Source organism: Chiloscyllium plagiosum, unplaced genomic scaffold, assembly GCF_037043375.1.
Source record: "Chiloscyllium plagiosum isolate Xiang-an unplaced genomic scaffold, Cpla_swu_hap1 HiC_scaffold_39, whole genome shotgun sequence".
In the NCBI taxonomy this organism is placed as follows: Eukaryota; Metazoa; Chordata; class Chondrichthyes; order Orectolobiformes; family Hemiscylliidae; genus Chiloscyllium; species Chiloscyllium plagiosum.
In genome coordinates, this window is record NW_028270177.1 from 6,155,788 (window position 1) to 6,166,841 (window position 11,054).

The window sequence follows — 11,054 nt, forward strand, 5'->3', positions numbered from 1 at the left end:
GGGAAATGAGGAAACTGTTGAAATCCACATTGATGCCCTGGGGTTGAAGTGTTCCGAGGCGGAAGATGAGGCGTTCTTCCTCCAGGCGTCTGGTGGTGAGGGAGCGGCGGTGGAGGAGGCCCAGCACCTCCATGTCCTCGGCAGAGTGGGAGGGGGAGTTGAATGTTGAGCCACTGGGCGATTTGGTTGATTGATGCGGGTGTCTCTGAGATGTTCCCTAAAGCGCTCTGCTAAGAGGCGCCCAGTCTCCCCAATGTAGAGGTTTTTACCTATAGAAACAAAAAGGTTCTTCTGCAGCTGTACAGGGCCCTGGTGAGACCATACCTGGAGTATTGTGTGCAGTTCTGGTCTCCATAATTGAGGAAAGACATTCTGGCTATTGAGGGAGTGCAGCGTAGGTTCATGAGGTCAATTCCTGGAATGGCCGGACTACCTTACGCTGAAAGACTGGAGCGACTGGGCTTGTATACCCTTGAGTTTAGAAGACTGAGAGGGGATCTGATTGAGACATATAAGATTATTAAAGGATTGGACATTCTGGAGGCAGGAAACATGTTTCCGCTGATGGGTGAGTGCCGAACCAGAGGACACAGCTTAAAAATATGGGGTAGACCATTTAGGACAGAGATGAGGAGAAACTTCTTCACCCAGAGAGTGGTGGCTGTGTGAAATGCTCTGCCCCAGAGGGCAGTGGAGGCCCAGTCTCTGGATTCATTTAAGAAAGAGTTGGATAGAGCTTTCAAGGATAGTGGAATCAAGGGTTATGGAGATAAGGCAGGAACAGGATACTGATTAAGGATGATCAGCCATGATCATATTGAATGGTGGTGCAGGCTCGAAGGGCAAAATGGCCTCCTCCTGCACCTATTGTCTATAATCTGTGCTAATTCAGCCCATCTCGGTCCAAACTGCAGCTGCAGAGAACTTTCAGGCCATTCAGCCCAAAGGGATTTGGGGAGTCTGAGGGCATAAATCACAAAAAAACTTGCATCCAAATTCAGCGGACAATGGGGAAGGCAACTGGAATGTCGGCCTTTATTTCAAAGGGAATTGAGCATAAAAAGAGAAAAATCTTGCTAAACTGTACAAGGCACAAGTCAGACCCTAGTTGGAATAATGTGTACAGTTTCAGGCCCTTATCTAACGAAAGATATATTGGCATTGGATGCAGTACAGAGAAAGTTCACTAAGCTGAGACTAGGTACAGAAGGACTTTCTTCTGAGGAGAGTGGTAGTGGGTTGGGCTCATTGGAGTTTAAAAGGATGAGAGGCGACCTTATTGAAACATATCAGATGCTAAGGCGACTTGACATGGTAGATATGGAAAAACTGTTTCTCCTTGTGGGAGAGTCTAGAACCAACTCACATCATCACAGAATAAGGGATCGCACATTTAAGACAGATGAGGAGGAATTTCTTCCCACATATAGTGAATCTGTGGAATTCTTTAGCACAGAGGGCTATTGAGGTTAGTTTGTTAAGGATATTCAAGATTGTGATAGTCTGGCTTTTAATCAGTAAGGGAATCATAGGTTAGAGCAAAAGGGCAAGAAAGTGAACTATCAGATCAGTCATGATTTTATTGAATGTCAGAGCAAGCTGGAGGGACTGAATGCCTCCTCCTGGCACTATGTTCCTAAGTCCCTAGATAGGAATTTCATCATAGGGACATTCTTATCTGTGATCTAGCACCTTCAGGGTTTGCTCAGTGCATTGTATTTTCAAAAGAAAAGGTTTTCAGGCTCTTGTGTTGCAGTAATCAGCTGTTCTATACACTACTTCAGGGGAAAACCAGGAAGCCGAGCGTGAATTTAGAGATTGCCTGCGTTTCAAGTGAATTGTTTCTTCTCATGAGTTAAATGAGGCAAGATGGCAGCCATCGATTTGGAACGTATTTGCAATTAGTTGTGGAAGATTTACTGGCAGTGAGCATGTGCGTTAACTCTTTGTGGGAAGCCCCAACTGGAAGGTTTGAGGTCCTCGATTGTTCCCCTGTCACAAAGAATCAGTGTTGACATTTTATGAACTGTATTTGTTGCCATGGCAGCAGGGACACACAACACACGAGTGAAAGGGTCACTGATTAGACAGAGAGGCTGGCCTGGTTTAAAAAAAATACCTTAATTCATTAGCAAAGCACTGCAGGTCAGAGTCCCACACAAGCAATGATGACTGGAGGTAAGAAAGGCTTTACTAGATTGTCTTTTTGGCAGGTCTGAGCTACAAGATCTACCAAGATGAAATCCTGGAATTATAATGAAAAGCAGACTTAACAATAAGTTAACAGCAAGTCTTATATTTATATAGAAGTTTTCGTGCAGTTAAAAGCAACTCATGGTGTTCACCAAAGGGGGTATCTCTGACAATAAGCAACAGAAGGGGTATTTTAACAAAAACATAGAGACTAGGAGCAGGAGGAGGCCATTCAGCCTTTCACCATTCAATATAATCATGGCAGATCCTCCAGCTCAATGCCAAGTAGCTACTTTCTCCCCATCCCGTGATCTCATATCTAAAATATTATCATACAGTCGTACAGCACGGAAACAGACCTTTCAGCTCAACCAGTCCGTGCCAAACATAATCCCAAACTAAACTAGTCCCACCTGCCTGGTCCATATCCCTCCAAACCCTTCCTAATCATCTACTTATCCAAATGTCTTTTTAATGTTCTAATTGCACCCACATTCACCACCTCCTCAGAAAGTTGATTCCACATATGGACCATCCTGTACATAAAAGATTTGCTCCTCATATCTTTTTAAAATTTCTCTCCTCTCACCTTAAAAAATGCGCCTAGTCTTTAAAGACTAGTGGGCGGCACGGTGGCACAGTAGTTAGCACTGCTGCCTCACAGCGCCTGAGACCCAGGTTCAATTCCCGACTCAGGCGACTGACTGTGTGGAGTTTGCACGTTCTCCCCGTGTCTGCGTGGGTTTCCTCTGGGTGCTCCGGTTTCCTCCCACCGTCCAAAGATGTGCAGGTCAGGTGAATTGGCCATGCTAAATTGCCCATAGTGTTAGGTAAGGGGTAAATGTAGGGGTATGGGTGGGTTGCGCTTCGGCGGGTCAGTGTGGACTTGTTGGGCCGAAGGGCCTGTTTCCACACTGTAATGTAATGTAATCTAATCTAAAAACAACTCTATCTATTTTATTATTTTATAAACTTCTATCAGGTCATTCGTGATGTAGGGCTTTTGCCCAAAACGTCGATTTCGAAGCTCCTTGGATGCTGCCTGAACTGCTGTGCTCTTCCAGCACCACTAATCCAGAATCTATCAGGTCACCTGCCAACCCCCTACGATCCAGTGAAAAGCATCCCAGCCTATCCAGCCTTTCTTTCCATACCCGGCAATATCCTGGTAAATCTCTTCTGAACCATTTCCAGCTTAATAGTATCATTTCTATCTTGAATATACAGGCTGTTCTGCGAGAACACACATTTTGTTAGTATGATTTTATTATAATGTGATTGACAAATTGGGAACACTGTTTCTAAAGTGCAAACTTGTAAAGTGTATCTTGGTTATAGCACAATTCTAACTCCATTAGTTTAAATGGTGCTGTGATTTTCTTGTAACATGGGATTGCCTGAGAATGGAACTACTGCGTTATAGCAGAACTGACTGTACTCAACGTCCAGACTACCACAACCTTCCGTGGTAACACATTCCATTGGCAGACTGCAACCCCACCCCGACAAGAAAACTCGGGTTTGGACGAAGGTAAAGACTTTAAGAAATATCTCATACGTTTGAAGATTGGCAAAGAGAGTTAGAGAGGGACATCCAGAGGTGAAAGCCTGGACAACTGAGGGCTTGCTTCCTCATGCAAGTGCCTCCATGCTAACATTGGGAATGTCTCTGTCCCTAGTCAACACAGTAACTAACCTCTGGGAACTGTTGGGGTGAAAATACAACAGGGAGTTTGTCAGAGAACCACACGGTGGTTGGACAGTCCATTCATTTTGTTCAGACCTGCATAAAACATTGGACAACCGTGAAAGAGGCTAGAGGTCTTTCCTCAAGAAGGTAGCAAGTTGGGGTAGCAACAGGGCTGGTTAAAATTTTATGAAAGCAGTCATTTGGGTCGAGGTAAAGAAGTTGGTTCCACTAATTGTGAGGGAACCCAAAACTAGCTGCAAGGATCACATAATCACTAATAAATTCATTAGGAAATCCAGCAAAGTACTCCTTTCGCCAAAGAGTGGTGAGGTTGTGAAATCCACCTCCACAGAAAGGAGTTGAGGCAAACAGTATCAATCGCTTTGAGGGGAAATGTGATGTAGAAGGGAGAAAGGACTGGGAGGTGATGTTGAGAGGGTGAGGTGTATTTGGTTGGAAGGGCAGCTCTTGTGGAGCACCAGCGTGCATCTTTTAGGTTGAATGACCTTGGTCTGGCTTGGTAACACTGGGTAATCTCAGTCTATATTGGAGAACAGGCAAGAGCTAGTCAAATACCGAAGGTCCTCACCAACATACTATTCAGTGAAACAAGACTTCCCTGCTTTTAAACTCCAACAACCCAGCTTCCAACAATTCTAATCAGTCAGTCAGGTTAGAGGGAGGCAAGCTGTGGATCGGGGGTGGGTGTTGTGTTGAATAAGGGGGGGGCAAGTGACGAATGTAGATCAGATTCCCCACAGTGTGGAAACAGGCCCTTTGGCCCAACCAGTCCACACCAACCCTCCAAAGAGCAACCGACCCAGACCCACCTCCCTCTGACTAATTGACCTAACACTACGGGCAATTTAGCATGGCCAATCCACCTGACCCGCATGTCTTTGGACTGTGGGAGGAAACCAGAGCACCCGGAGGAAACCTGCACAGACACGGGGAGAATGTACAAACTCCACACAGACAGTCACCTGAGGCTGGAATTGAACCTGGGACCCTGGTGCTGTGAGGCAGCAGTGCTAACCGCTGAGCCAGGCAGGAGGAAGGCAATCAGTCAGTGTTAGGGGAGGTTCATTTGATTTGGAGAAGGGGTTGGTGGGTGACTGGTGGAGGAAGAGCTAATTAACCCCAGAGAGGCCACTGTAACCAAGTCTAACATCTTCATGGGTCATTGGAATGCACCTTCCCTTCTCACACAGGCCCCCAAATCCCCTATTAAGAAATGCAGTCATCCCCACCCCATCCACCTATTGTACTCTTTGCTACCTTCTCCCCAGCCTCACCCCCCCTCTCATTTATCTCTCTTCCCCTGGAGGCTCCCCGCCTTCAGTCCTGATGAAGGGCTTTTGCCCAAAATGTCGATTTTCCTGCTCCTCGGATGCTGCCTGACCAGCTGTGCTTTTCCAGCACCACTCTAATCTAAGCTCTGATATTTAGCGTCTGCAGTCCTCACTTTTGCCTACCCCCACCAATAGTCAGGGGAATCCTGCCCCGATGATTGGTCTGGGAGTCTCCAGAGATTACAAATTAATCTCTAGGAAATTGATGTTTTCCTTGCTGATGGCAGAGAGAAAAATCATTGTGAATATTGCGCAAAAATGATGATGTCTTCATTATAGATAATTAGTCCATTATAGATGACTAGGGTAAAGACAAAGCTCTTTAAGTGAGAGAGGTGGTTGACAGTGGGATGTTCTTTGACAAAATGTCCAGCAATGCTTCCACATTCCACTACCAACTCCATTCACCAGAAACTCAACTGGAATGAACGCATAAATACAGGTAGGCAATCCTTTACGTGAAGTCCCGAAATCTGATAAGCTCCGAAATCCAAAGTGATTTTTGTGAAGTTTTTTTCTCATTAACAAGGTTGTTTGGCGTGCAAACAGTTAACTCAACTCCACATCCACTCAACCCACATCACTCAGGTGTTATGTGGGGCATGACCCAGTACTGACAGGCGTCAATTCTGTCTCAGGACCCATAGTACTCACGGGTGTATCTGCTGTTTGCTAAGTTTTTTTCAAATTTCACCATTAAACTCACTTATTCCAAAATCCGAAAAGTTCCGAACCCAGAAAACCAGCTGGACCTGAGGGTTTTGGATAAAGGATTGTGTACTTGTACTGTGATGGGGACTCTTGTGGTGCAGTGGTAGTGTTCCTACCCCTGAGCCAAGAGGTCCAGGTTCAAGTCCCATCTGCTTCAAAGGTTTTTGAACAGATTGCTTTGAAGACTTCAATACATACTGTGACTACTGGAGGAGGTCAATGGCCAGGAATACTTCAGCAAGTAACTCACTTCCTGACTCCCCAAAGCTTGTCCACCATCTACAAGGCACAAGTCAGGAGTGTGATGGAATACTCCCCACTTGCCTGGATGGGTGCAGCTCCAACAACACTTAACATTCATGACACCATCCAGGTCAAAGCAGCTCCTGCTTGATTGGCACCACATCGACAAGCATCCACTTCACCCACCAGTGACACTCAGAAACAAAAATTCACCAAAGATCCTTAGATAGCACCCTCCAAACCCACAGCCACTGTCATTAAGAAGGACAAGGGCAGAAGATTCATGGGAACACCACTCTCTGCAAATTCCTCTCCAAACCACTCCCCATCCTGGCTGGCAAATATATCACCGTTCCTTCACCGTCACTGGGTCAAAATCCTGGAACTCCAGTATTATGAGTTTACCACTGTATACAAACTGTAGTGGTTCAAGAATGCAACTCATCACCTCACTTCTCAAGGGCACCCAGGAACGGACAATAAATGCTGGCCCAGCCAGCGACTCCTGCACCCTATGAGTGAATGTTAAAAAAACAGAGTTGGTCAAACCTTCTTTGAGGGGTGAAGTAAGATTTCTCCTTGTCTGTACAGCTTGAGTGTGTTTCAGGCAGTGTGTTAACCTCAGAGAGGTGAAAACTTCCAGTTTACAATTAGCATCATCCACCATTAACAAGAGTACACCATTAACAACATTCTGCCCATTGGTAAATCAGTCAGGTTTCCCATCAATCTGACAACAATAGCAAGAATATTTCCAAACATCTACACCCACACCATGCAGCACAGCAACAATAAGATAAATTTAACTGTGATGCCTCACTCCCATTGGACCCTTTCCTGATGTGAACACTCCCTGCTCTGCAGAACATGACGTAATCCCGGGACTTTTGTTTAAAATACAGCCACATCGCTATTTGTGAAGTCATTTACATTAGCGTTTTTTTAAGAGTAAGTATTTCTGCTTCTTGGAAAGTAATGCTAATTAAACATGGCAAGTTTCAGGAACTGTGCTGATGTGCGGGTCTCAGTTAATTAAGTGCAGGTTAATCGGAGGAAAAATAATTAATTTGATGTAAAGAATTAAGTCAATCACCATCCCCTTCCCTTTTAATTATTTTGCTTTATTTTAATTTTTGCTTGTTTCTGCCTCTCCTTTGGAATCTACATGGAAAAGCCAACAGAGTTATTGGTGGTCCAACCAACCTTGAACTTCACTGCCAACTTGAGATCTATGATCACCCTTTGATCTGTATGTTCTTGTCTGTTGTGATCTGTCTGTACTGCTCGCAAAACAAAACAACTTTTCACTGTCATCGGGTACACATGACAATAATAAATCAAACTAAATCTGTAACAGTGATCTGCTCTAGAATGGGAGGCAAAGCATAAGACAGCACATTGATCAATAATCTCCTTCTGGGCCACTGGCCATCTTGTGTACCAGTATCATGAAACAATTGCAAGTTGTAGTTAGGGTTTTGTCATGGACAGAGAGCATAAAGATTAATCCAAAAGAGAAAGATGTTCACTTCTATACTTTTGGTTTTAAATTCTGTTTCCTGTACAAATGGACAATCTTGTGAGACTATAGCTGAGTTTGATCACATGATTATATTTCCAGAAGCTTCTGAACCCTAAGCATTGCATAATCATTCCAGCTAAAGCTGACACAAAGGATTTGGAGGCCAGCTCACTACCAGTTCTGGACAGAAGGAAACATGAAGCCTATGTTACAATGAGCACAAATGCTTTTACAATTACTTCATCTCCCACTGAATGGAACTTCGATGGGGAAAAGAAAGCACACTGTTTGCTTCAAGAACTTCCAATTAGCCAACTGAGATGGCCCATCAGCACCTGAACTGCCATACTTCATCACTTGACTGAAATCGGAGTGTGTTGAATTGTTTAAACATACCACTGTGAGATTCTAAGTTAGTTGCTGTTTGACCTCCTGAGAGAAATTGGGATTCCAGGTTGTGCCTGCAGCCTGCCTCAGACTCTTCATGTGCCCCACACCCTCTATCTGCCTCAGACTCTTCATGTGTCCCACACCCTCCATCTGCCTCAGACTCTTCATGTGCCCCGCACCCTCCATCTGCCTCAGACCCTCCACTTGCATCAGACTCTTCATGTGCCCCACACCCTCCATCTGCCTCAGACCCTCCACTTGCCTCCCCCCCGCACCCTCCACCCGCCTCAGACCCTCCACCCGCCTCAGACCCTCCTCTCGCCTCAAACCCTCCGCCCACCCCGCACACTCTGCTCGCCTCGCACCCTGCACTCGCCTCGCATCCTCCATCCACCTCAGACCCTCCACTCACCTCAGACCCTGCACCCACCCCGCACCCTCCACCCGCCCCAGACCCTCCGCCCGCCCCCTTCGCCAGCCTCTTACCCTCCCCCTGCCCCGCACTCTAGACCCGCCTCGCACCCTCCACTCACCTCCGACTGCCCCGCACATTCCGCTCGCCCTGCACCCTCCACCCACCTCAGACCCTCCACCCGCCCCGCACCCTCCACCCGCCACAGACCCTCCGCCCGCCACAGACCCTCCGCCCACCCCGCACCCTCTGCCCACCTCAGACTCTCCGCCCACCCCACACCCTCTGCCCACCTCAGACCCTCCACCCACCACAGATCCTCCGCCCGCCTCGCACCCTCCCCCTGCCCCGCACCCTACACCCGCATCGCACACTCCACCCACCACAGACCCTCCACCCGCCCCGCACCCTCCATCCGCCTCACTCCCTACACCCGCATCGCACCTTACACCCGCATTGCACCCTCCGCCAGCCCCACACCCTGCGCTCGCTTCAGACCCTCCGCCCACCCCGCACCCTCTGCCCACCTCAGACCCTCCGCCCACCCCACACCCTCTGCCCACCTCAGACCCTCCGCCCACCCCACACCCTCTGCCCACCTCAGACCCTCTGCCTGCCCCACACATTCCACTCGCCTCAGACCCTCAGCCCACCCTGCACCCTCCGCTCACCACGCACCCTCCACTCACTTCGTACCCTCCGCCCGCCTCAGATTGTCCACCCGCCCCTCACCCTCCACCCGCTTCGCACCCTCCTTGTACCCTCCAACTGCCTCGCACCCTACACCCGCCTCAAACCCTCCACCTGCCCCGCTCCCTCCACCCGCCTCGCACTCTCCTCGTACCCTCTGACCGCTTCGCACCCTCCTCGCACTCTCTGCCCGCCCCGCACCCTCCCCCACCCCGCACCCTACACCCGCCTCGCATCCTCGCACGCCCCGCACCCTCTGCACACACTAGACCCACCATCCGCCCGCCTCGCACCCTCCACTCCCCTCAGACCCTCTGCCCGCCTCACACCCTCCGCCCGCTCCGTACCCTGCACTCGCCCCACACCTTCACCCGCCTCAGACCATCCACCCGCCCCGCACCCTCTGCCCGCCCCGCACCCTCTGCACGCACTAGACCCTCCATCTGCCCTCTCCGCGTGCCCCGCACCCTCCCCCTGCCCCGCACCCTACACCCGCCTCGCACCCTCCACTCACCTCAGACCCTCCATCCGCCTCACCCTCTACACCCGCATTGCACTCTAAACCCACTCCGCACACTCTGCCCGACCCACACCCTCCACTCGCCTCAGACTCTCTGCCCACTCCGCACCCTCCGCCTACCTCGCACCCTCCGCCCGCCCGCCCCGAACCCTCCACCCGCCTCGCACCCTCCGCCCGCCCGCCCGCCCCCCTCTACCTGCCTTGCACCGTCCACTCGCCTTAGACCCTCCATCCGCCCCGAACCCTCCACCCGCCTCGCACCCTCCGCCCGCCCGCCCCCCCTCTACCTGCCTTGCACCCTCCACTCGCCTCACACCCTCTTTCTCTGTCTCCAAGCTGCTACTTGGAAAGAAGTCTACTCTTTGCCTGTAAGAAGGAAAGTGATTGAGTTCAACTCAGTGAGGAAACTACTATTGAATACTGGCCTCCGGGAAGTTATGACTCATGCAAACTGATTTTTAAAAATACCTCTGGATTTGCCAAGCTCTGCTATCCAATCTTCCTTAATTTCCTAACTGGTTCTATGTGTGTGTTTGGCGTAGTGGGGAAATTCCTCCACTTTGAGTGTTTTGTTAATAAACGCTATCTCTGATTTCACCCTCAAGTTTTATTCTGTTAGTTTATCCTAAAATATCAATCTGAACCTGAGTTTGAGGAACACGCTTCAGTCAACCTCATAAGGGTCAAGCAAGACAAGAAACAGAAAGGATTATGAATGTAGGTTTGCTCGCTGAGCTGGAAGGTTCATTTTCAGACATTTCATCACCATACCAGGTAACGTCATCAGTGAGCCTCTGGTGAAGCACTGGTGTTAGTGACCCGTTTTCTATTTATGTGTTTAGGTTTCCTTGGGTTGGTGATGCCATTTCCTGTGTTGGTGACATCATGTCCTGTGTTAGTTATGTCATTTCCTATTCTTTTTCTCAGAAGGTGTTAGATGGGATCCAAACCGATGTGTTTGTTGATAGAGTTCCGGTTAGAATGGCACGCTTCCAGGAATTCTCATGTGTGTCTCGATTCAAATCTTCCCAAAATCGCTAGAAAAGGATTAAATCAAACAATACTGCATTGTTTCAGACTTAAGAGGGGAAAAGTGATCATAATTTAAAATCCTCCCCATTCTTCTTTGTCCCCGACAGACTGAACAATTCTATCATTAATCTCCTGTTGCTGTAACACCGAAACTGTAGCCAGACAATCAACTCACGCTGGTATCTCTTCTAGTTGACTTGGCACAGTAAAACTACAAAGAGTCAGGAGATTCTGGTTACAAACCTTGAGCACATAACCTGAGGCTGAGATTCTTAGTGCAGTACTGAGGGAAAGCTGCA